We start from the raw sequence: 21620 nt of genomic DNA, 5'->3' as shown, positions 1-21620 counted from the left end.
TGTTGGCAATTGGTTATAAGCCAACGTTTTGCAATAAACGGATTTTTGTAGGCCTATTGTGACGCACGACGATTTTCTCCGTGCCAACGTCAAAACAACGTTACCCCACCGGACAAAATGAAGTTGGCACAACGTCAGTAAACAACGTCATGCCAACGGATGATATGCCGTTGTGCCAACGTATGCTTGCTATCTGGGCCATTGTCCAGCGAAACTTTCGAAAGTTGTGCATTTGTAAAAGATTTCTATGCTGTAATTGGTTGCGCAACAAAAAGTCAGTTTAAAACAAGTTTGTGTGTGGGCGAGATTACAAGTTTGGTCGTCAAGCTACAGTAGATTTTTGCCCACCACATCAGAAGATACAGTAGCTAGGCCTAGCTCGCCCCTAATCCAAACATATGTTTCTGATCTTTTTAGCAGCTAATTCATGTAAAAGGGAGATGTCAAATTGTGCACGTATTTACCTGTGTTTATTTTGCAATTCTACACGAACTAACCAAGCAGTGTTTTGCTAAGCTAACCAAGTAGGTAGTGTTTTGCCACCGTACAAGGCAACGCTAACCGCTAGCTTAGCAATCAGCATTGTCTAGACATTCAAACCGTGACAAAATCGGTCATGCAGTACACATCCTCGGCGGTTTCGGGGAATTTGCTAAAATAATGCGTTTGGAAATGTTTTCTGAACTGGAATATGTTAGTGTTGTCCAGGGTAGAACGAGTGTATGGTGGAAATTGCTACATCACTGGACAATTTACACTCAAAGCCAACAATTATTTCTAATTAGTTTCTTCTCTTGTGTAGTATTTATTAGTGATCCTTTTTTTACTTGATGTAGCTGTTGGCATACATGTAAGATGAAGTTTATGTCATTTCTCTTTTTGTATAGGCCAGTACATCATAAACATTACATACAGAAGAAAGACCAGCTACAAAATATATTGGTTGCCAGACTGAGCCCCCTGAAAGAAAGAGTGTTGGCACACAACTGTCTTCTTGGTCATTACCAAAAATATGATATGTACTATATATATATTTTTTTTTGTCTTGCAGGAACTCCTGCATTCTACAATCTAGAAAAAGGAGCTGACCAAGAAGACTGTCCTGAAGGATATTGCCAAACTCAGTCCCCACTCCTCTTTGGAGGCGTTCCATAGTGTCATTCTGCGGTTCGCACCCAAAAACGTGGTCTATCCATATCTGGGAATGCTGTGCAGGTAAATTAAACTGTTTATTCTTTGATAATATTTGCCCATTCCTTGAAATTGTCTTCATGTCTGATTTTCTTTTTACTGTCCAAGACTAGCTGCACTGCATTATAATGAGAATGCTAATCGAGGACAAGCCACCACATCTTCAGGGGATCCTCTTTACAAACTGAGCTTTCCAAAATCCAGGAAGGGAGAGTGCAGAGCCAGACCAGTGAAGACAGACGCTACATTCCGTAAGTTTTTGTTTTTTTTACACAAAAACAAACATTTACATTGTACATGACAAAGTACTGCAACAGTTCTTTCAACACAATAAATAAAACCAAACGAACGTATTTAAATACCTGAGAAACTACAAAATTTCATGTGCAAAATGAACAGTTAGTAAATTATACTAGTGATTCACTTTTTTGTGTGTATGTGTATTGCACAGGGTATGTTGATGATTTGATGGACATGATCATGGAGAAAGTCTTTGTTGACCCATCATCGTATGGAGACAAGATTCTGAAGATAAACATCCCGCCGGACCTGTCTTCACAATATGAGCATCCAGACAAGGAGGAGGTCATCGCCAGCTATGTCTCAAGATTCAATCAAGGGGCGGGAGTTTGAAGCCTACATATCTTCCATGGGCGTCAGGAAACTCCCGTCACGACACATGAGGCGATCACTACCCGTATCTTTCTACCAAGGAAGCCCCAGCACCAGCTCACAAAACTTCTGTAGGCTTAATACCTGTAACGACTGAGAAAAATGAACATTGCTAGTCAAAAGGTTTTATAATGTATGTCTAATTTGGAATCAGTGAATCATTCAATACTGTATTTTTATGTACAATGACAGTGGTAAATAAATGTTTATTGCATGTGTAAAATGCTTCATGTGAATTTGTGTAATATACAGTTTGCTAAGGAAATACTTGGCTATAAGTTCAAGAAAAAAATCTGAGAGGCTTTGGCAGACTATATTTGCTTTATTATGTTGTATGAACAGTGAATGTAAGTAGTTTATTACAGATAACTCACTGCTCTATTCCCCATAACTGTAAAGGACCGTAGTCAGCCCTGTAAATGTTGCATGCATTCTGCAGTGAGAACACATTTTGGGCTATATTTTGGGTCACCAGCGCATGGCGTAAAGTTCGTTATTCACCGGCGCGAAGTTGAATTCGTTATTTTGCACGTTTATTTTTTAAGCATTGCGCCCAGGGGTGTGGCAATTAACAACCTAGGGAGGGACCTGGCGCATTGTCTAAAAATCGCTATCATACACCACCTAAACCTGGTCAGAAGTCAATGGCGAGTTGTTCATATGCTATTTTAAGAGCGCATGTCAACAGTCATATTGGCAGGTGCACGCACCATCCTTCTATCATTCATGAACGCACACCAGCGCACGTCCATGCAAAGCATTACAAATTGCACGATTACAATGGGAAACATAATTAGAATAAAGATATTACGAAATACTGTACATCTCATGATGAGTAGTTATTCACCATCATTTGCAAATTGGTAATGACGGTTAAAAGTGATTAGGGGAGAGGCGAGACACGTATGGAGCACAGCTGAAGACGCACTGTCACGAGATATAAGCAGTGTTGGGCAAGTTACTTCAAAATCGTAATGTACTATGCATTACTTATTACTGTCATTTAAAAGTAATTTGTTACATTATAATATTACTGTCTCTGAATTGTAAGGCATTACACTACTATTGCATTACTTTTAAGTTACTTTCACCAAAATATCTAGAAATATGGATTTGCCATTCTAAATGCAGTTTATTACGCTCAATGCAGCTTGCTCTTCCAATGGAGGGAGATGTGGTATAGCATAATGACTGAGCTAGGCTTAAGGCAACAGTAGAATGCAATAGGCGCAGTGCTCATAATGCAATACAAGGAACAATCATAGTCAGAATGTTAAAAACCTACAAAAGGTCAAAGTCTGGTAAATTGTGATAGAAATACTGTAACTTTAAGGCCTAGGCCTACTCATTAAAACCAATAGAGAGCCTACTATATTGTAAATCAAAGCTTAAAGGAACCGTATGTAAGATTGTGGCCAAAACAGGTACTACAATCACTTTCAAATTACTGTAGAGCGGTGTATCCCCTTCCCCTCCCCTCTGACTGGCAGAGTTGACGGATGACGAAACACTACTGACTTTGTGATTAGTAGATAGGTGGAGGGTGGCGCATTAGGCCAAAAAACACCATGACAACATCAACATCAGTTGAGGGCTGTAACTTCACTTTTTAAATGACAATATCCTGGCCAGACTACTGTTGTCAGTGATGTAAGTATTTGAAATGAACATGATTTCTTAATGTCTAGTGACATATCAGGGCAATTTTATGATTAATTGAAATACAATTTTTACATACGGTTCCTTTAATAAAGACATGTCAAGATGGTGGCCTGCTGGCCATTTCGGTGCCCTAAGTGAGTGGCTTTGAGTGAGTGACATTTAAATAATAACTCAAACACCTAAAGTAAAATAAAAGGCCTATTATTTACAGACCATTACTGTGTATTTTTAAACATTAATTTCTGAAGAAATGCTGTTTTACTTAAAAATGGTGCACTGTCACTTTAAGAGCATTGATCTTTACGTTGTCATAATGCCCTTTTGCCAGCTCTTGTTTACAAGCCTTATTTGTTTGAGTTACATTGATAGCACAATATTAACAATAATATGCACAATGTTAAGTTGTTTTAAGCAACCTTCATTGCTTTGGAAATGGAAGTATGCAATGACATGTTGCTTCACATTTCGTTTTGCGAATACAAGTGAATTATGAGCCTGGTATCCAAGATTAGCGTGGCACTACTTTAGATGTTTCATTAATTTACTTGTGCTATTTCGCGAGCTGAGAGATCTTTCGGTTTCGCACACAAAGTGCACTAACTATTATGTTCTTCATAGCCTTGTCTCTGACAAGCTGAAAATAATGAGCGTAGGCTTATGTCCATCCCGCAAATAGAGTCCGCCTGCGAGTCTGCTGCAGCCACAGTCATATTCAACCAGTATCAGGAGATAACGTTCTACTATTTTGCGCGGATTTTTTCTCCTGTTGTTCTCGCGTGGTGTTTGCAAATATGTATCAAAACAAAACAAGCGCTTAATTTTGGGTTAAACTGCATTGTAACGCGCGTTACTGAAGTTTGTACCGAGTAAATATTACCCGATTTTTTTTTTGTAATGCCTTACATTACCGCGTTACCGCAAACAGCAATATATTACAGTAATTACATTACTTTTGTAACGCATTACTCCCAACACTGGATATAAGCAACTCCTCTGCAGGATAAATGTTGTTTTATTCAGTCATTTGAGCAACATTAGGGTAAGTGTTGCTTTTTCCAGCCTATGTTTTCGATGGTAACCCATTGTCAGTCAATAGTGAAAGTAACTGCATATAACTGTCTTGTCGTTGACTGACTCCTTGGTGAAGTTAGTTTCACTTTGTCAATGAGTTCAAATAATAGACGAGTGCAAATGCGTGAAGGATATGCTAGGTTTTAGTAAAGCATGGTTTAAGAATGACTATTCCATACGGTCTCGCAAGCAGCCTCCTTCAAATGCGCCTTTGAATGCCAAAATACCGATGCATTTATTTGACATATCGCGCGTTGCGCCGTTAAAGGGAATGACAGGTGTCATTCTCATTGGTTTAAAATGATGTTACGCCCCAAACACACCCATATGACTGATTAAAAGACCCAGGAACACCTAGTTACGCCATGCGCTCCACTTTTGAGAACGAAACCCCTCCCAATGTGAACTGGACATCCTACTAAATTTGAATAGACTTTTGACGAGTGACGACGCACTTTAGAATGTCATGATAGGGCCCTTAGACTGTCCAGGTTTAGAACCTGTTTGCCTATCATACATGGAGGCCTTTCATCCAGCTGCTGCAGCCGTCTTTTAACCTATTATGCATAACATAAGGTAAGTATCTGCAGTGGCATCTTGTCTGCAATCATACATTGCTGACATAAGTATAGGAAAGATCATGTTACCTGTGGTACCTCCTGGCAGCATAAATTCTCAGGCTCTGACAGCATTGTTGCACAATTTCCACATGTGCACCTAAACAAACAAATACAAAAGGAGTCAACAAATACAAAAGGAGTAATGCATGAATAAAGCTAAAGAAATAATAAACCTGGTATTTTTTTACCCAATAATAGCACCCACGATTACATTTGAACGAGCGTGCTCCAGCTAGCTAGTACTTTTTCTCAGCCTGACGTAAGTAGGTGAATGGTAAGTAGTGCTAGGCTAGACTTTCTCAAGTTTACAATGCGAACACATCAGTATACACCAATATATCACGCGCATACATGCAAGTCTAATAAGTATGACAGAAAAATACTACTGTACTTTAGGAACACTCAGTACAGTGAAAAAACTGTAACGTTAACGTTATTAAATATAAGTTAGAGCAGGTTACAGGATCTGCCAACCGAGCGAAGCTTGAAGCAGCGGGGTATTTACAAGACATAACTTCACGTTTAGTGAACAAGAAGCACTATAGTTTACTACTGTGTGAATACAAATTCATTAAGTTTAATAAATAATGAATAATAATTCATAATAGTGCCTGACCTGGCACTAACGTTAGCTATCGATAGCTAGACTAGCCTAACTTAGCTTTCACGGGCTAAACACTGACTATCTAAGTTTAAAAAAAATAGAAAGTTTCACTAACCATTTAGAAGCGTCTTGCTGAATTCTCTGAGTCTAGGGTAGTGCAGGAGACTCCCCTCCTTCAGGATCAGATTCTGGTTCGAACATGTATGGTTGAACTACTGCCGCCATGTCCATGTGAAAGTTAATGTAGTAGTAGTGGTAAGAGTCAGTGGGGCGTGGGCAAAGATTGTAGAAGCTTTGGGCGTGGCCAAATTAGCTGCAGATCATGAATATGTAATGAGCAGCAGAAAACAGCACACTCTAGAAGGGCCTGAAACAGAGGGTAATAGAGGTAGGTAACAATCGTTTCCTACACGCTATTTCCACCAAACAACTTCAGAAACATGTTTTATGGAACTCAAAGACCTATTTGAACTTGTTGAAAAATAGTCAAAATATGGGCACTTTAATAGTCATTTGACAATGGTAATAATAATAATAATACCTTCGACTTATATAGCGCCTTTCATGCAGGGATGGATTACTGCACGGGCCTACCGGGCCCAGGCCCAAGGGGTCAGGGGGCCCTGAAGCCCATGGAATCCCATGGAATCATTGCCTCAATATCAACAAATCAGGATGTAGGCTATGTATCTGATTGAATTTAGTATTGGCCATCCCCAAAATGCACCAGAATACAGGAAATCACATCAAACAAATTTTTAAAATTCTGGGGGAGGACCCCCAACCCCCCCCCCTCCCACATATACGGCAATAAGTGGGGGGCCCTTAATACATCTGGGCCCAGGGGCCCAAAAGTTCATAATCCGCCCCTGCTTTCATGGTACCCAAGGTCGCTTTACAACACATGGATGGGGGGACCTCACTAGTAACCACCACCAATGTGTAGCACCCACCTGGGTGATGCACGGCAGCCATTATGCGCCAGAACGCTCACCACACACCAGCTTGAGGTAGAGAGTGAGGAATGAATGAGCCAATTACAGTGGGGGATGATTAGGGGGCCAGATTGAACGAGCCAGGTTGGGAATTTAGCCAGTAATAATTAGTGTGTCCTTCCAGATTGTTTCAGAGAGTCCTGGGGTGATCTGGCGCGTCCTGAGTTGCTTTTGTTCTCCAAATGGCTGCAGCTGCTTTAATCCGCAAGTTGTGACGTTCCAGAGATAAGGATCGGTTGCCCTTTCCCATGGCCCACCAGCACAGCACAACACATCCACCAATGTGCTGCAGCGCATTGAAGAAGTCAATAACGGCCTGACTGGAAACTGGTGTGTCATCATCAGGGTTGGGTAGTAACAGATTACATGTAATCTGGATTACGTAATCAGATTACAAAAATCAAGTAACTATAATCAGCCCCGATTACAATAAAAAAAAAATTGTGTAATCAGATTACAGTTACATTGTTTGGGATTACCGGGTTACATTTTATCATTCAAACAATGCAACTTTTTTATGATAGCCTAGCTATCTTTTAATTTGACAAGACGTTCACTTTTTAGACTTTTTAAAGATATAGTTATTCATACTCAGATTATTCATACCCCTGGCAAATATTGATTTTCTCTTGACCAATATGTTTGTTCTTACTTAAAATTACACTTGCACATGCCAAAAGGTTGCAAGACAATGTGGTAAAAACATGGAATAAAAAAAAGTGTTTTTATCTTTTTTAACATTTTTATGAAAAATTGTGTGTTCAAAATTATTCATAGAGAAGAAATAATAAAGGTCCGCATGCTGATTGAAGCTCCCAAATGTGGATTTATTTGCACAAAAATAAATGTGCAAATAAATCCACGTTTGGTAGCTTCAATCAGTGTGCGGACCTTTATTATTGCCTTGTTTGACTAATTCACAGATTGGGATAAATGCAGAGACCAAATGTCCCTCACGGGATCAAAAGATATACTTACTTACTAACTTACATACTATTGGGGCAGGTCTCTCGGCACACTGCCTGATCTTTTCCTCCTAATCTTAATGTAGCCTCTTGTTTTAGTGTTACTGTTTACTTTGAGAAAGTCACCAGGTCCCCCTGGTTGAAAAACATCCCCAAAAAATAATTTTCTCACCCCCACAATTTAAATGGACATGGTGTCATTTGGGTTTAATGCTTCCCTTTTTTATGCCAATCTCAGGCCATGTCCCTGGGTCAAAAAAATCCAGCGAAAGCTAAATTCTTTGTCCAGGTGTGCCCTTATAAAGGTTAAGCCGAGTTGTGCATGTTTGGAGAAGAGTGGAGAAAAATAGAATGAGAATTCTTTCATCAATTCTGTGGTGGTGTCTTACTTAATGGGCATATTTATTGAAGTAATCCTAAAGTAATCAGATTACGTTACATGTTTTTGGTAATCCAACTGATTACAAAAATTACCATGTAATTTGTAGTCAGTAATGGATTACATTTCAAAGTAATCTGACCCAACCCTGGTCATCATATATGATGGTGATGCATTTCTAGGCTTCATCCAGGAGGTGGATGCAACTGACAGCTGTGTTTGTGTTAAAACAATGAGTATAGTATAGGCCAGGGGTGTCCAAACTTTTTGACTCAAGGGCCACATGGGGTTTTTAATTGGCTGGCTGGCAACACACAAAAAATTATATATATATATATATATATATATATATATATAAATATATATATGCAGTGGTAGGTAGTAACGCGTTACAAGTAACGCAAATGAGTAAAAAAGTACTTTTTTCGGGTAACGAATACTTTCCACATTCCTTTTTTAAGGCTGTAATTTTACTCTTACTCGAGTAAATATTTGAACTAGAATTGTACTCTTTACTCAATTACATTTCCCATTGGGCCTTCATTAAAATGAGTATTTCGATAGAAGTAGGCTACACATGTCTTTGTTGACTGGAATACAAGCATACACGTTAGCGACGTGCCCTCCCTAGGTTGCAACATTGTTGCGATTACACAGCAGAGGAGACGAGTCGGCCGTTAAGTTGGTACTGAGGACTAGAAACGCCATGGATGCAGAGATGAACGTTAGTAGCCTACTACCAAAAGCAGCCCCCACTCCCATGGTCAACGTCTGGCCACATCTGCAACACTGTTCCGTCCCATGCGAAGGAAGGGAGACAACCGTATAATGAAAGGAATGTGTCAGCCTAAGCATAACAATATCAGCCTTCAAAATGTTGAGGTAAATTGCATTGTTTTCTATCAGTGGTTCTCGTAGTGCTACTTAGCGAGCTAGTCCTAGCTGTATTCGACTGAAACAAAGGCTATTTCTTGACATAACTCAGGGGTCTCCAAAAACGGTGCCCGCGGGCACCATGTAGCCTGCGGGATGCCTTTACGGCGCCCACAGCGCACTTTCTAAAAATAGCCAACAAGTCGCCTGCAGATCACGCTCTAAAACATCCTCCATTGTGTATTTTTAAATAGATATTTAATTGTAGACCATACATCTGTAATATTGGCTATATTAGCTTGCTCATCTGGTGTAGCCAATGCAAGCATATCTCTGCAAAAGTTCTGTGGCTATTCCGTGTCCGTACGGTTCGTGCATGATTGTTCAAGGACTGTAAAACAATTGCTTTAGGTCACGGGCCCTTTCTCCTCCGTAGCCTACTGGTGTAGCAATAGCGTTGAAAATCTTGTGGCATGCATACCAATAGGACTGTCAGATCATGGAGAGATTTCAGATGTGCAATAAGGCGTCTTCATAAGTTAGTCTGGTGTTGGTGATTGCTATTGAAATGTTACAACCGAATTGTGCACTGAAATCAGAACTTAAACAACCTCTGAATTATGAATGGTGGGCATGCTATTTGTAATCTACATTATTAATTGCATTAAATATGGCTTTTTTCGTTTAAAAAATTAGATCAGATTTCTCATGGAAACTTTGAATTGAACTAACTGAACAAAAACGGTCAGTGTTGCATATTGATATTGATGTATTGAATCAGATAAAAATACAGTTGCTTAATATATAAAGGCTCATAGGCCTACATAATATTGATAACTTAAATGTAAAAATCACATAGGTCTATTATTTAGAAGTGAGGGTCTGTTTGTCTCAAATGAGTAGCCCTATGATTTTGGATCCTTCAGATAGCCCTCAATCCCAAAAAGGTTTTTAACTGATAACTGATTATATGCAGCAATTATTGTATGGGATTTTGTAGATTGCTTAACCAAAATGTAATAGTTGGTAACTTGTTCCAGCTATCATCTCCCTCTACCATTCTTCCTCTCTCTCTCTCTCTCTCTCTCTCTCCCTCCTTTGGTAGTTGTGTTTCAATTTGATTCCTTTAAATGCGCCACTGACTATCAAAATACAGATGCGCTGTTTGAAGTTGCAGTGCTTGCTTCTAAAGGGAATGACAGGTGTCATTTTGATTGGTTTAAGCACCAGGTGCCTGGTTTTTGCACCAGGCGCCTGACGTTTGATAACAAAACCACCCCGAGTGTGGACTGGACAAACCCCTAAATGTATTTAAGCTATCCGCAAGTGACCATGTGTTTTAGATCACCAAAATAGGGCCTGTTATGTCTTTTTCACTGATCCAAGCACATCAATACAAAAATGAAAAGTAACTTGTAATTTGAGTAGTTTCATAAAGAAGTACTTTTTTACTTTTACTCGAGTAGGTTTGTCCAATTGGAATATTTACTTTTACTCAAGTAGATTTTGAAGGAAGTAAATATACTTGTACTTGAGTATAGATTTTCAGTACTCTACCCACCACTGTATATATGTATCATTTAAATTACAAAGTAATTTTGTTGTAGAAAATACATTTCTCAACTCATTGAGTGCCAAAAACGTAATATTACGTTTTTAGCTTTTTTTTTAAATTACGAAACTAGACACTCTAACACATTTTGGGAACTCTGTGATGAATGGAAATGAAATATATGACGATCGAAAACTCATGAAAACGCACAATCTGGACATTTTATCTGGACATTTTATCATAACTCGGTTGCCGCTTTGGGTCGAATCAGTGACGCATGCACGTCATCTCAAAACCAGGCCATTTTCGTGGGTCTATCACTAGGTGGCAGTCTCGCCAGGTCTCGCTGATCACTTCCCGGAAAGTTTACAGGCAACACTTCATATTTCATGAAAGACGTTATATCTCCATTTCTAGAACAGCAATTTTGATGAAAACTAGCCACTGTTTAGCTTGGGATTTCTCAGGAACAGAGGCGTGTAGAAATACACGATTTGCACCCACTGAGAGCTTAAAGTCTCACCTTTTAAACGAGCCATTGTATGCAGGGGCGTAGCCAGGATTATTTTATAGGGGGGGCCAGCTGGGTCCAGACTTTTTATTGGGGTGGCACTTGGGAATCAAAACTACTATTTGAAAACTACTCAAAAAGTTTTGAAGATTAGGATAGCCTATTTTAATAATGGCAATAAATTGTGCAAAGCCAACACTGATACACAGGTCAGTTTGTTGGCCACTCCAACATATTTTCCATAAATAGGTCAATGCCAATAAAAAATATTATGATAATGCACCTTACTTAATCAGTTTTATTCAAATGATGTTAACTCAAAGAACAATAATAAATATTACAAATATTGTATGTATATATTTGATCTCATACTGATGGCCAAACTATATTTCTTTCTGATATCCACTCCAAGTACTTGGCTGTAAGTAACATGGCTCTGAATTAAGAAATTAACCCTTAGAACCCTAGACTGTTTTAAGGGCTTTTTCACTACCTTAGAAACATTTATCCTGGTCAATGTAAGTGCCATACACACATGCTACACTCTCAAAAATAGGGGTACGGTTGGGGTACATTTTTGTTCTTTTAGGTACAACTTTTGACCCTGTACCTTAAAGGGAACAAAATTGAGCCCCTAAAGTACTAATATGTACCGTTCCTGGATCATTAATGTACCTTTTCGCAAAGGGACCATATTTGTACCTAAGGGTACAAAAAGTACATGGCCTGTCACTCAAAAGTTGTTGGGGGAGGAGATTCGGGATGGGAGCAACCGTTATTTTTCCCCTCAACTTTGTTCATCTCACTCACCAAGAAATTGAGCAACTTTCAGTGAGGAGCTTGGTGTGAGAAAACACATGTGCAGGATGGAATAATCTTTGTGGAAGAGGAGGCAAAGCTATTCAGAAGTAAGGTGTAGTTGCAATTTATCGAAATTCGGTTTGTACATTGTAAATAGCCTACTGTTACAGTAATGGAGTCAGATTGTTGGCTTAAAGGCTAACATTAGCATTCGCTAGCAACTTAGCCTAGGTTAGCTATGAATTCAGATATTTTTAAATGGAGTTCAAACTCCTTCAATAATGCATGACTATCGTGATAAATGGTAAGGAAATGATTTGTGTGTGTGTTTTATCTACTATTTCCCATGTCAATGTTAAGTTTTTGTGGAAGCCATTAAAGCCAACTTTCACTAGCAATCATTATCCTAACTAGCTTAGCCCATAGATATATGAGCATATCCTAGCACTGTTAGCCATACATACTTGCTAACTTCCCTGAAAGGCTGGTTTAATATCAACGGTAGTGCAGGTGAAAGAAGCCTGGTAAGTGCATACATGCAGTAAGCATGATCACTCTCAACACTGTCATTTTGTTTAGGTGAAAATTAATTAGTTGAGTTGCCTATGTTCACCAGAACATCCTGGTTGTCATTGCTTATCTAGTTAGAAGCTAGAGGGAGCAACTCAGAACCATTCTATAATGTTATAAAGTTACTCAGAGCTTGATAATGGTCTAAAGTAAATCTAACGTTAATCCTTCTCACAGATACCCACCAAGGCAGAACATGGCCACTTGGAAGTAAGCTTACCTTTCCTAAAGGATCTAATGGCTACGTAAGTTACCCAACTTGGTGGTTTTTTTGTAATGGTATTTTTCTTATTGATGTTAAATACATATAGAAAAGTATTGCATAATAAATTATGCAAATTATAATAATACAGACAACTTTTAGATTTTTTTTTTGTCCAATAGCAAATTATATATTGGTTAAGATTATCTTTGTGCTATTTCATTGTTGTGTCATTTTGTTTAATTATATTATTCTATTGCATGGCATTTGTCTCTCAAACACATAGTGGAGCAGGCAGCTTTCGTTCATGAAGATACGGTGAAAAGGAGTAAGGAGAAGTTTGGGAGAGTCAGCCGGTCCATGGAACTTGTAATGACTCAACGCTGATCTATGCCAGGTGAGCAGATTGATATAGTTACATACATGTATTAGACAAGGTATTTTACACAATCTGTCTGAGGCTATTTATTTGTGTGGTTGAAAAAAATCTTATTCTGAGGTTTGTGTTTGCATTTTGCTTCCAACAGATGTAAAACTCCTGCTGTCATTGGTGAGGTTACCACTGCTATTGAAAATATGTGAACGTCCTGTAGATCAAGCAAGGTTCCAGTCTAAGTCAAAGTGGATATATGCAGAGGAACAGAAGTTGAAGAGGGGGAAAACAGCAGCCTCTACTGCTGTTGACCTTTACTTAGCACACTCTCCTGAAGAATATGTTGGATTTCTACCAGTTTTTGAAATTGAACTTTGGTGCCTTTTGAGACTCTTGCCTTTTTAATGGCTCGCCTCATGATTGGAAGGATTGGAGTGTGTTTTCTGATTGATTGATTTATTGGTGAGGTAATGAACATTGTAACAATATATTGTACATTTTTACAGGCTTGCTAATATTTCCCAAAGGCTTGCACATTGTTTTCTGAGATACTACTCTAAAATGTCGCTATATGACTCATTACATCACACATATCGTTCACTCAATTCTATGGTGTATGCACTGTGAATGAGATCTAAGATCATAGCTACTAAGTTACTGCAAGGACTTTGTTAATTTTGCAACGTGTAATGGTTATGGCAAGCAGATACTGTATTTTCATCACTGTCACATACACGAGTATTAACATGAACTTGAAAGCATACAAGGTTTGTTGGAGTAATTACTAACTCAAATATTGGTATTTTATAGATCATATAAAGGTGTTATTAGTGCTATTGTGCAAATTAATATATTTTTTTCCTTCTGCGTATAAACACAATGTGGCTATTCAGGCAAAATATTGTAAACCAAAGTGTTTTATTATTTACACTTACATTAAGAGTCATAACATGTTTTACGTGAATATGTATATTGATATGGATATAAGATATTTTGATGTTTTGATATGAATGTGTTTTTAATATGAACATGTTAACATTTATTGTACCTGTATTCATGTGAAGTATTGTGTGTAATATCCCCCCAGAATAAACATTTAAATGTACTTATTGGTTGTGCATATATTTTAGTTATACCACCTTAAATTTTCACTGGGGTTGTACCCTTGAAGTACAGAATAGTACCTTTTAAGGGTACTATGTGATAATGATATATACAGGTACATTTTAGTCATTGCAGGTACACAAGTGTACCTTGATGGGTACAGATGGCTAGGGTACACAAATGTACCTGCATTCATAGGTACAGTATTGTACTTCAAAAGGGTACTGCCCCAGCGACAAGCATTTGTACCGACTTAGGTACACACTGGTACTTCCATTTCTTAGAGTGTATATATTGTTTTTTAACAGAGTCTAGGCTACCCAGATCTGCCACTATTTCATGTATTAATACTTGCATTGATTTCATTTTGATTTTTAAATAATAAAAATACAAAACGTGTATTATAAAAATTCTTATATTTTGACATGTATCTCACCACTGCAAGCTGGCACATGTGTGCATAGGGCAGACTGTTCTGAATCTGTCAATGTCATGGTGGAGGGATTCTCTGGGGCTGAGCAAATGTGAAAAATATGTGGTGTGTGCCTTATGGAAATAAATGTTTTTTTTTATTATTATTTAGCCCTATGGCTACTCTATTTTTGGCCATTCTCACTACCTTTAGTTATAAGCAGTTATCCTGGTCATTGTAAGTGCCATTGACACAGTAATGAAAAATGCCCTTTCTACGCTCCATATCTGTGACACGAACTGATCTGACCTGACTGAACCCGAGTTTGCATGTTCTGTACACTCATGATGATTCTAAAACAACTTTTTACTGCATTGTCATGAACAAAGTGAAGGCAAAAAGGTGTTTCTTTGTCGAATAAATTGGGATGCAATGTGAGTCTCGAATTGGATGCCATGCAGGAATTTGTTAGGATCTCAAAACCGGATTATGAACATGCTTTGCCATAGAGAAACACATGATAGCGTTGGATTATGAACATACTTTGCCACCACAACACACAAAAACGTGGGGTAAGTCGAGCTATATGAAGTTATTATGATGACCGACGCTAGCGAAGCTAGCGAAGCGGTCATATAGGGATTGTCAAAGTTTTTTTTTTTTTTTTTTTTTTCCCCCCCCCCCCGTCATCTACTTCCTGAAATTTTGGTCAACGATACCCGGGGCACCGAAACACCGGGGCACATGAAATTTGGTGGGTATGTAGCCCCACTAGACTTTTACGGAAAAATTTCGTTTGGTCCCCGGGGGCCACTCCCCCTCCGCGCTGGGCCCCCCGAAACCCAAAAAATGCAGTTTTTCCTAAATAACTACCTGAACCGTGGCGCCGAGGATGAAGACATTTTTATGGTATGTTGGTCTCAAGGGCCCACATCAACCTAGCCCATTATCACTCATTTGTGATTTGCACCCCCCCGGTAAAAAATGAAAATGCAATATCATTCTGCTTTAATCGCCCCTCTCTTCAGTAAAGACGTTCAGAACTGCACCAAATTGTATGTGTATGATTAACCTGACATTCTCTGGGGGTATGCCAAGTTTCGTAGAATTTCATCCATGGGGGGGGGGTCTAAAAAATTAAGTTATGTGTACATTTAGTGACTGTACACTCATTGGCCTGTAGATGGTGGTGCACACATATACACATGCACACACACACACAGGCACCCACATACTATCGGTATTAGAACGGCCGATACATAATTACAAATTCAGTAGGATTAAAAGAAAGCGAAAATAAATATTCATCATCATCATCATGGCTGCATTTCCAGTATTGGCGATAAGTAGTCGTTTGTCCACTAGATGGCGCATCGTTGCAGTGAGACGTAATTTTGTTGGAAGTTAATCTAAAGTGGGTTGGAAAGACACTACGCTTCCTACAAGGACAAGACTGTAGGCTACAGTAGTTTACTGCATAGAACGTCTAAGCAGGGGTCGGTAACCTTTATTGCCTGGAGAGCCACTTTTACCAATTTTTTTTTTTTTAATCTCAGAAGAGCCACATAAAGACGGTTACAAGAAAAAGTTTAGATATTTAACGTACATTTACTTTCATTCAACAGAGGATCAACAGAGAATACATGTTCTACTAGTTTTAAAAGTAATGTGCAAGTAACTTGAAATGTAAAGTGGAATGACAGAAGTATAGGCCTTAGGCTTCCCATGTAGGCTAAACACCACCGCTATTTTCCCAGTGTTCTTTTGGTATGCAAAGTAACCTCATAGTTAACAACACAACACTCAATTTTCATGACATGTCATTGGCGAAATTGAACATTAGGCCTACTGTACCAGAGATTAGATTTGGTGATGGCCTTGGAGTCTGGCTGGCTCATATTCAGTGAGGTGAAGTTTCATGCAAGAATTGAGGCTGCCATCATTTAAGGGCAACTCCACGCAAAAATGTCATATATCCATAACGCTAACATGGCATTGTGTTGGCGTTATGGATGTGACAGTTTTGCGCGGAATTGCCCTTAAATGTCTTTATATTTTTCATATGTGAGAAAGATTTCTCATATGCAAGTGGAACCGAACAGGGTTAACACAGCAATACTAACTCGTTGCAGTGTGCGATATATAACGGGCAGTTCATTTCGCGTTTTCAGAATCAGTCTTCGGATGGAAACTTTCCCATTTCAGCCCGCTTGTGTTCGCGCTCGCAAGCTGTGGTCACTGACGTTTCCTTTTTGACATGTTCCTTATCTAGCCTACAGCAAGCGCACACATCAACAATAACAATTAAAGTGTTCTCGTTCATCTTTTTTTCTCTCCGCCATTTTCTTTGTTTTGGATACAACCGTTAGCTAGCTGAATTTTTAAGTAAAGCATCAGCGGGTGGAATGTTATCTCGGCACAGCATTGTCCAATAAAAAAACGCGTTTTTCATATCTGTACAGTACATCGACGTAACCGTGAACTTCAGCGGTAGAGAACAGACATGGGATGGATTAAACTATGTGAACATATATTATATTTCGAACACTATTTTAACATTTTGATTTCAGTAGGTCCATTTTTAATTTAATACAGTACCAAAATTATTCATGACTTATTGAGTAAACAAATGGCAGGTTTGTCCGAGAGCCAGATGCAGTTCCCAAAAGAGCCACATGTGGCTCGCGAGCCATAGGTTCCCGACCTAAGGGTAGGATGATTTCTGCATGACATGTAATTCCCATTTCCTCTTGAAGCCGAAATAAATCTGAGAATGTTTATCGGACATGCTTGTTTTTTACTGCAGGTAGGCTACGTTAATCCTATCAATAGCAGAACGTAGGTAAAATAATGTTACCGTTAGCATGGTTGAGTGATGGAGGCCAATTTGATTATTGATGTATTTGTAGAAAACCATAAATGCGTTTATAGGCTACCAAGCAAATCGATAACAGCACTAATTGTATCTTTCGACTGTCATCTCATTTGCTTATGACCATAACCTAGGCTACTAACAGGAGCTAAGTGAGTTAGCCACAACACGTTCGCTACGTGATGTTTTTTTTATGGAAAATATATAGGCTACCTGAAAGATAACCTGTCTATGATGCACCCTAAACACCGGGCTGGGACATTTCTGCTCAAGGTCTCAAAAAGCATCTGAGTCAACGTTCATTCCCAAACACCCATATAGGCTACTTCAATCCTCTATTTTCAAAGGTGATTCAAGTAAGGAAGAGCATGGCTCAAAGTAAAGTAACTGAAACTACATAAATTCGTCAAAGTGAATAATTTGTGTCAACTCGCCGCAATGTAGATTTATTAACGCACCCGTGATGATCTACATCTCCATTTAAACCAGATGTTTTAGAGCGCACGTTGAGATGTATTCAGGGTAGGGCTGTACCTACACATATTTGTTGCACGTGCTACAAATATCATTCTTTGCGATGGATGATTTAGTACCAACGTTACACCGGTCAGATACAGTTTTGCCTATGGCTATTCCGTGAGACTGAGGCGCTTTTTGTTTGTTCGAAGTGCGTGTTTAGGGTGTGAGAGGGGAGTCGATGTGCTTTGATTCCAGCTTGGTAGTTGTAGTCTATGCGATTAAAAAACACGTGTGTGTGAAGTATCCAAACAATGATAACGCTTTCATTATGGCTGCTTTAGCCACAGACCTTGAGCTACTGTACAGTGGGTTGGGTTCCATTTAGAACTGTCCACTTCATTCGCCCTTTCCGTGATTCACAGCTACGTGAAATGTATTACTACTGATATGCAAAACTATTAACTTTTCGCCAAGAGGTGGCAGCTTGATACTGTAAGGTGTAAGCCATTGGTTCCAACGGAGATTTTATTTGGGTCGCCAGCATAGTGACAATTTGTGTTGTGTAATAGGCCTAGCATAGGGCCTACCTTATATAGCTTATAGTTTGTAAACAGTCACGGTTTTGTCATAACTCCCTCTATGCATTTTTGCATTTAGAATAGCTCTAAAACCGGGGGGCGAACACGTCGCAGGGGGGGCGCCAGTGCGTGGATATCTCAATCGCAAAATTAAACAATATTTCTATCGGGCGCCTACCATGGACTAGGCTGGGTGAAAATCAAAAGATTGCGTCAAAAGATTGAGCTTAACCATGGACCTCATGGTTGCAAAATGCAAGGGAACATGAATCAGCATATTATTTGCACAAACAATAACGGACAGTAGCTCTTCAACTTTGCCCGTTAAAAAGTCTCGCAATGCATTTCATGAAGGCCCTTTTGGACATGTCAGTTATTTGCACCACTGGGTAAAACGGAATTTTGTTTTAGACTACTGGTATTTAATTTGTGCATTGACAATAAAGCTGAATATCATTTGAACTAGATGACTAAACTTATGCATATGTAGAAGAAGAAACATTCACAAAAATCCATGACATGACCTCTCTTCTTGATAGCTGTTGAAAACTGCATGGAACTGACAGGGATTGTTTTGTTTAATAATAAATAAATAAATACATTATGCTGCTACCTTCTGCTTTTCCCAAATACAATGTAGCCTACAGGTGTACCTTTCATCAGTCCAGTTGCAATGGATGGACTGTGATGAACTGCCCTACTTGTGATTGTTTAGAGATTTTAAAGGTTTTATAACAATGTTACAGATTTTTTGGCCCAGAAACAAATCTATTCACCTTTGCAGCGCCAGTAGGCTATTTTGTGTGCGGAATGTGTGCAAACACACATTCCAAACAAGCATACACAAACGTTTCAAGAGTGGGGGATGGAGTAGAAGACTGAGACAAATTCATTAATATGATTTATTTTCGTGGAATGGATGTGCAGGACTGAGCGGCAGTCATATTTTGTACCGCTACGCGGTACATCTAGTTTTGATGTCATTTCGTCTGTTTTATAACCCAGACGGATGCACTTGGTATCAAATGATAGCTCTGTGTCTCCTCTTTCACCTGACATGCGTGCCATATCTATCCGATCACGGGTTCGTGAGTAGGGCCTAATTCAAACGAGAGTAGGCTAATGGGTGTGCAGCGTTGGTTTTTGTACATGATTTTATTTTGCAGTCACGTCGTTGTCTGTTTTTATAGCCCAGAAGGAATGACACACTTGGTACCAATAGATAGCCCTGTGTCTCCTCTTTCTTCTGATATGCTTTCCATATCAATGCGATCACGGGTTCGCGAGTAATTAAAACTAGAGTAGCCTAATGGGTGCGCAGGCGAACTGTAAATATGAATCAATTTTATTTAATTACATGATATTTATTTTTATTTTCATACTTGATCGCACAGACAAGTGTTTAGTCTCGTTGGAAAGCCCCACTTCTGCTCTGTCACGCAATTAAGGTTTCATCTCGCTGCGATGAACAGTTCCGGAGCAATGTAACAAAGAATTCAGGCAAAGCAGCCTGCCTCTGCCTGACCAGCTATGGCAAGAACCACACGCAGTCAGCAAATTATGTATTTATAAAGTAGCCTAGGCTAGGCCCTATTAGCCTACCTGGAGCCATCTGGAGATATGTGCCTAATATGCTTGCATTTCACCCAAATTTTATCGAAATATTCTTGTAACAGCGTTCCCGCGGGCATCCGATTATTTTTGATCAGCCCCACACATCAATGTCAGAGCCTAGGCTACCTAACAAGGACAGCCCAACGCAGCTCACTTGGCTATGATTCATGACACATTCTAACATCTTATTAGCATTAATGTTCCAACTCATCAACTCACCTGGTACTGAGGTTAAGTAGTAGGCTAGCCTATCTACTGTCAAGTGTTTTTAACAGATGGCTTGAATTGTCCCACTGCTGCTGCTGCTGCACTAGGCCTACTCACGATGTGATCAGAACCGTAGGCTACACTTCCTGACTGGGCCAATGGTCGTAGATAGAGTGCAGTAATTGGTTCAGTCCCTGCTTTGCAAAGTGTTGTCGAAAACGGCGGCAATTCTTTTTTTTTTACTTTTCACTGAACGGAGCTGGGTTAGCAGGGTGGCCAAGCTTTGACCAGTGGTGGCCATGGCCCCCCCTGGCCACCACGTAGCTCCGCCCCTGATTGTATGTGTTCATAGCTATAACACAGAATATGCTGTGGCTGTACAAAAATCATCAACAATGGTCTAGATTGCTGGCGCTCTAGGACAAAGCTTCCGAAAACAGCTTGGCATTCAATGAGTTAAGAAATACTGTTAATTTGATGCTGTTTAATTAAATTAAAAATGGTGCACTGTCATTTTAAGACTCTTTTGCCAGCTTCACTCAAATATAGCCTATAACCTCTCACAGTTTATAAATGGTCAGTAGTGGGAGCTACTGTTGCCATCGCGATTTCCTTTTAAATGTTTCTTATAAAAAGGAGATCTCAATTATCAACAATGACAAGCCAGCTGGAACCTGCCGCACTCTCGCCCTCTCGTGCACGCTCAAATGCGTTCCCAATTAAATTGAGTAGCATAACATAGTCGAATCTGCTGCAATGGAGATACTAAGTATCGCGATGTAACAAGCTGTATTGACATTCTAAAGCAGTTTGCACTAGCCTGACGTAATCACAACATTTTCTACCGCTGGGAAAAAATAGCGAGCGGCCTATGATAACCTAATTAAATGCTCGGCAGGCCAGATTAAAGTGCGTGGCGGGCCATAGGTTGGACACCCCTGCTCTCAACCCTCAAGAACCCTCAGGTACGCAATCTGACTGCTGGTAACGGCTGGCGCACATGTCAATTCAACAATCTGTCTGAGCTATAGCATTAATTGCCATACGTCATTGGCAATTAATGCTAGGGTTGTCAATAGAGTGGCAGAACTCTGAGTAGACACCAATTCTGTACTGCATGTCCTCCTATTTTTTCTCTGGCAGGATTAACATTGCAAGGTTTGTTATTGGCGTCATTGTCAAGACACCTGAAATTGGTGATTCGACGGTTGAGTTAAGTGTAAGTGAATAGTTTCTGGTCTGCCACCAAATCATTGAAACACAATGCAAAGTCATATGCTACAATTCCTTCAAAGAGGTCATGGCCCTAACATGGGGGCAGGTTGGCAAACAT

General features: G+C 39.4%; 2 long non-coding RNA genes across 2 annotated transcripts; both read left to right on the top strand.

The window, feature by feature from the left end:
• Positions 1 to 1310: 1310 nt before the first annotated feature.
• On the top strand, positions 1311 to 2086 carry LOC143109722 (uncharacterized). The gene is made up of 2 exons (XR_012983942.1): positions 1311 to 1442; positions 1643 to 2086. It is a non-coding gene; the product is annotated as an uncharacterized LOC143109722 (long non-coding RNA).
• A 10347-nt stretch (positions 2087 to 12433) lies between these two features.
• On the top strand, positions 12434 to 14146 carry LOC143109517 (uncharacterized). Its single transcript, XR_012983882.1, has 3 exons — positions 12434 to 12711; positions 12955 to 13065; positions 13196 to 14146. It is a non-coding gene; the product is annotated as an uncharacterized LOC143109517 (long non-coding RNA).
• The last annotated feature ends 7474 nt before the right edge of the window (positions 14147 to 21620 follow it).

Source organism: Alosa pseudoharengus, unplaced genomic scaffold (genome assembly GCF_046254945.1).
Source record: "Alosa pseudoharengus isolate Yale_2024_CS ecotype anadromous, Long Island Sound unplaced genomic scaffold, YU_APseudo_1.1 YU_APseudo_1.1_scf_7, whole genome shotgun sequence".
NCBI lineage: Eukaryota > Metazoa > Chordata > Actinopteri > Clupeiformes > Clupeidae > Alosa > Alosa pseudoharengus.
This window is presented reverse-complemented; position numbering and strand designations above follow the sequence as displayed.